The sequence below is a fragment of the Triticum urartu genome, chromosome 6A (assembly GCF_056163025.1).
Source record: "Triticum urartu cultivar PI428250 chromosome 6A, HENAU_Tu73, whole genome shotgun sequence".
In the NCBI taxonomy this organism is placed as follows: domain Eukaryota; kingdom Viridiplantae; phylum Streptophyta; class Magnoliopsida; order Poales; family Poaceae; genus Triticum; species Triticum urartu.
The window spans coordinates 40,206,914-40,212,913 of NC_141878.1; positions in this window are offsets into that span (position 1 = coordinate 40,206,914).

Sequence of the window (6,000 nt, forward strand, 5' to 3'; positions counted from 1 at the left end):
AGGATTTTCAAACGCTTAGGCGAGTACCGGACTGCAGCTAAGCCCCTGAGTGGGAGGCTGGGTCACCACTCGGTAGGATTTTCAAACACTTAGGTGAGTACTGGACTGCAGCTAAGCCTCCGAGTGGGAGGCTGGGTCACCACTCGGTAGGATTTTCAGACACTTAGGCGAGTACTGGACTGCAGCTAAGCCTCCGAGTGGGAGGCTGGCTCACCACTCGGTAGGATTTTCAAACACTTAGGCGAGTACTGGACTGCAGCTAAGCCCCCGAGTGGGAGGCTGGCTCACCACTCGGTAGGATTTCTCACGCAAACAAAAGCAATAACAATCACTGGGAAAATTATAACGCTCTTGTCTTTGATAAATAAACTACAAAAGTATTTCTTATTACATCTCATCCGAGTGAGAATTCAAGTATAAAAGGGGCGGAGCAGCTCCGCATTCCAAGCTCGTGGCTTGTCAATCTGGCGATCGACATTGTAAAGATGGTATGCTCCGTTGTGGAGAACTCTGGTGACGATGAAGGGACCTTCCCAAGTAGGAGCGAGCTTGTGTGGTTTCTGTTGATCCACTCGGAGGACCAAGTCTCCTTCTTGAAAGGCTCGACTCTTGACATTTCTGGTATGGAATCGATGTAAATCTTGTTGATAGATAGTCGATCGGATCATGGCCATCTCTCTTTCCTCTTCCAGAAGGTCGACTGCGTCCTGCCGGGCTTGTTCTGCTTCATCTTCAGAGTAAAGCTCGACTCGAGGTGCATTGTGAAGCAAGTCACTCAGCAAAACTGCTTCAGCTCCATAGACCAGAAAGAATGGAGTTCGTCCAGTCGACCGATTAGGGGTGGTCCTCAATCCCCAAAGGACTGATGGAAGCTCGTCGACCCATGCACCCGCCGCGTGCTTGAGGTCGCGCATCAGTCGGGGTTTCAGTCCTTTGAGAATTAAGCCGTTTGCTCTTTCTGCTTGTCCATTCGACTGGGGGTGAGCGACTAAAGCGTAGTCGACTCGTGTGCCTTGAGAGGCGCAAAAAGCTCTGAACTTGTCAGAATCGAAGTTTGACCCATTATCAGTGATGACGCTGTGCGGAACTCCATATCTGAATATCAACTCTCTGATGAAACTGATAGCAGTGCAAGCATCAAGATTCTTGATAGGCTTAGCTTCAATCCATTTGGTGAACTTGTCGACTGCTACTAGCACATGAGTGAAATCGCTCCTGCCCGTTCTTAGTGGTCCAACCATATCCAGTCCCCAAACAGTGAAGGGCCAGACGAGTGGAATGGTCTTCAGGGCTGATGCGGGTTTGTGCGACATATTGGAGTAAAACCGGCATCCTTCACACTTGTCGACTATCTCTTTCGCCATTTCATTTGCTCTTGGCCAGTAAAATCCCGCTCGGTATGCTTTAGCCACAATGGTCCGAGAGGACGCATGATGACCATAGATCCCCGAGTGGATATCATCAAGAATTATCTGACCTTCTTCTGGCGTTATACACTTCTGACTGACTCCAGTCGCGCTTTCTCTGTACAACTGTCCCTTTATGACGGTAAAGGCCTTGGATCGACGGACGATTTGTCGAGCCTCTTCCTCGTCTTCTGGGAGCTCTTTCCTTAGGATGTACGCGATGTACGGCACCGTCCAGTCGGGAGTGATGACCACAACTTCCATGATCAGGTCGACCACTGCTGGAACATCAACTTCAGTCGGATCCGTGGCACTTTTGGGCTGCGGGGCTTCTTCAGTAAAAGGATCCTCTTGAACTGATGGAGTGTGGATGTGTTCCAAGAACACATTGCTGGGAATGGCTTCTCTCTTGGAACCTATTTTTGCCAAATCATCAGCTGCTTGATTTTTCAGTCGGGGTATATGATAAAGCTCTAACCCCTCGAATTTCTTCTCTAGCTTTCTCACTGCATTGCAGTAACCTGTCATGGCCGGACTTCTGACGTCCCACTCCTTCATCACTTGATTAACCACCAAATCTGAGTCGCCATAGACCATGAGGCGACGGACGCCGAGTGAAATGGCCATCCGCAACCCATACAGTAGTGCTTCATATTCTGCTTCATTATTGGAGGAATCAAAGTGGATTTGGAGAACATATCTGAGCTTATCTCCTCGGGGGGAGACTAACACTACCCCAGCACCGGAACCATTCAGCATCTTAGAGCCATCAAAGAACATGGTCCAGTGCCCATTGATCTCGATGTTCACCGGAGGAGAATGGACCTCAACGAGCTTGGCAAAAACAGAAGAGCACTGCAGCACGTTGATGTCATTGTGAGTTCCTGGCATATCAAAGGAGTGCCAAATCCAGAGGTCCTGTGTGGCTACCGCCTCAAGCACCACACTGCAACCGTCTTTGGCGCCTTTGTACATCCCCTGCCAACCAAATGGGCAGTTCTTTCATTTCCAATTCATGCAGTCGATGCTTCCAAGCATCCCAGAAAATCCTCTTGCTGCATTCTGGGCTAGGATCCGAGCAGTGTCCCGCATTGGCCACGCTCTGGGCTAACTGATTCAGCCACGCTCTGGCCGAGCCTTCCAACATGAGAGGCAGGTGCTTCATGGCCACTTCATCATTGCCGCCGCCAATCTGAACAGCCACTCGGTAGTCTTCAAGCCAAGTATCAGGCTTGGACTCACCGGCGAACTTAGTAACTCCAGTCGCCAACCTGAAGTTGGGAGGAATCACTGCGGCCCTGATGGCTCTGCTAAAGCATTCTGGCCCTGAAACATGCACTCTGCTGCTGGTGGGTGCATCTCTGTCATGACCTTCTCGGTGAGCTCTGTTCCTGTCGACCAAACCTTGAACGAGAATGGATCTTGCATCAAAGCCTGGTTCCCTGGGGTCGACTAGAATCCTTCGCCCAACACTGTGAGGGCGCCTGTCATCCTGCTGTCGAGGCACATACGATCCACTCCTCGGGGGAGGGGTGGGCACTCGACGTCGATCATCACGATCGAATCGGTGATCATACTGCTTATGGTTCCTGTACTGATCACGCCGGTCTCCACGCCCCTCACGCCTCGGGGGCGATCTTGGGTGTGAGCCGACTGGACTGTATCTGCAGCCACGGATCTGCTGTGGATCCTGTTCCGCGACTGTGAAACAACTGAATTCTGGTCTCCTGCTGCCCGAAGCAATGCTCTGATCTGCAACAAACCTCTGCCAGCCTCTGACTGGGAAGACTGAATCAACTCTGCTATACGGGCCGCAGCTGCTAAATTCTGAATCGGGGTTCGATATACCTGCGGGGGCGGAAAGAGCTGACGTCAACTGGATTCTGGAACCCGCTGTCGCGCACGCTCGTCGAGTACTCGCTGGAGGTTCTCCAGTCGAGTGCGCTCAGCCAAGTTGGCCAAGCGCGCGTCTTCTAAGGCCCGGACCTCAGGGGTTTCTCCAACGATAGGAGTGTGCTGCGCATCCATGTTCCGGCGGCGAAGTTCTTCTCTCTGCAGCGAAGTGAGGGGCTCAGGGAGATACTCCTCATGGGCATGCGACGGGTCGCCTCTGCCATCGCCTCCGTCTGTGCGGGGAAAGCCGGGAGGACTGCGCGGTCCATCGACCATCAGAACCTCCGCCGCTGGATCACTGCCGTCGCACTCGGATGCGGTCTCTGCGGAGCCAGTCGACAGGTCGAACAGGCCGTAGAGAGATTCGTCGGGCTCGATCGCCGCGACTTGGGGGTTGGCCGACTGGCGAGCCACCGCGTGCCTCACCCACCGCTGCAGCCTCGACCGTCCGGAGCGCTTGCGCCGGCGGGAAACAGGGAGGGAGGACGATACAGGGGCCGACCTATAATGGGTCGACGGTTGCCGCAAGAGGACGCCGTGGACGCACGCGCGAAAGTGCGTTGCCCCGCGGACAGGAAGCGCGTCGACGTCGAGCGGAGCCTCCTGAAGCCAAGCGGAGTCGCCGGCGATGAACGTGAGCGCACCGAGACGGATCTCGCGTCCCTCCACCAAAACTCCGCCCGAAACCATGATGAAGGGGATCAGAAAAATCACAACTTCTCCAACAAGTCGCTAAGACACCAGCCCCACGGTGGGTGCCAACTGTCGTGGTTCTAGGTCTGACAGTAGTGTAGGGGGGTAGGAATGGAGAGGCAAGATCCTAGCTATGGAGTAGTTGTAAGCACACGAGGTTTACGAGTTCAGGCCCTTCTCGGAGGAAGTAATAGCCCTACGTCTCGGAGCCCGGAGGCGGTCGACTGGATTATGTGTGTATGAATTACAGGGGTGCGAACCCTTTACACTAAAGAGGGGGGTTGCTTATATAGAGTTCGCCAGGCCCCTCCCGCCCTCAGTCATGCAGAGTTTAAGGTACATTAAGGTCGGGCGTTACTGGTAACGCCACCAAGAAAGTGCTATGATGATCATAAAAGCTAATTAATGACCGAACCGTTAGCGTGCGGAGTGGCTTTAGATCTCCTAGCCGTCGAGTGGTTGGATCTTGGTCGAGTGGTTGGCTTCTTGGTCGAGTGTCTTCGAGTCCGTCGAGTGGAACACCTTCAAGTCGATTGAAAGGTGATTTCTTCTAGAGATGTCCTTGGGTAGGGCAGTTAGGACAGGTCCATGACCCTACCCTAGATACATAACTTTATCAGGTGTCGCATTGCTTCTTTTGCTCCACCCCTAGCCGCATAACTTGTCGTACCGGATAATGCCATTTCTGCATCCCAGCCACCGGAATGTAATTCTAGATACCTGTCCACCAAACAACATCATCAGTCAAACCAATTTGTACAGCTCGTTCGTGACAAAGCCATTAAAGTTACATCTCACAATATTTGTACGACTAATAAAATAGTTAACGTCTATTTCACTAGTACTGTACGAAAAGCTTCAATTCCGGACCCTCTCAGCATACGAACTTAGAGAAGAAATAGGTGATTTGGAGAATAGTCAAATAGTGTCAGGCCGAGAAATTCTGTTGTCACCATCAAAATTTTGGCTATATTTGATCTTAGTGGAGGCTAAAAGCTAGGTGGTCGAAATAACTCCATTGGAGGCCAATTCTGAACAACCAAGCTTATCAAATATGCTTTGTTATCATGGGCGTACGAGAGGTTCATGGTGTAGAAAAGGAGAAACATCTGGTTTTCAGCTTATAATTGTACCTTTTTAGAAATGTATGAGTGGGCTACATGCTAATAGGTCAAATTAAAATAAATCCATGCACTAGAAGCCTCAGTTAAGGGATAGAACATTATCTTATTAGTAGTTACACTTCCTGCATTCTACAATATATTCCTTTTTTTTTACTCTGTACAACATCAAAATAATATTTTGGCCACCACTTTTAAAGATAGTATGTTAGTAAATGATGAAAGCAGACATCATGATGAATCTAGCCATGCCAATTTGATCATGTGTTTAATATGAAAATAGTGAAGGTAAGTGCATGAAGTAGAGAATTGCCGATGAAGGGATGAGGAAGCAGGGCGTCAAGAAAACTTCAAATAAATGCAGCATGTCATGAAAGCTTGACAGGAGGTGGCCAGGTGGCTGGGCAACAACTAGGCAAAGAGTTGCAGAGAGAATCTCAAGAGCCTTCTCTTGTACTCCCTCCGTCCCAAAATTCTTGTCTTACATTTGTCTAGATACGGATGTATCTAATACTAAAACGTGACTTGATACATCTGTTTCTAACAAATATAAGACAAGAATTTTAAGACGGAGGGTGTATTTGAGAAAGTGCGGCAAAAAGAAAATAAACAAAACTCTTTCCGAAGCTACATGGAGAAGATAAGCTTACCTTCTCAACAAGTATGTCACAATAGCATATTTAACCAGACAATCATCTTATGTGTTTTGCAAAAAAAAAAAACAAAAAAACCAGATCCCCATTGCTGCCAGCCATCCCATACATCCATGTTTAGAATAGGACAAATCATCACAGAAAAATCCATGGAGAACGAGGAGGCTTACGGTCAAAGTTGAGTTCATACATGATTGGTTGCACAATGGCCGCGATGCTACGGAGCCACGGCAT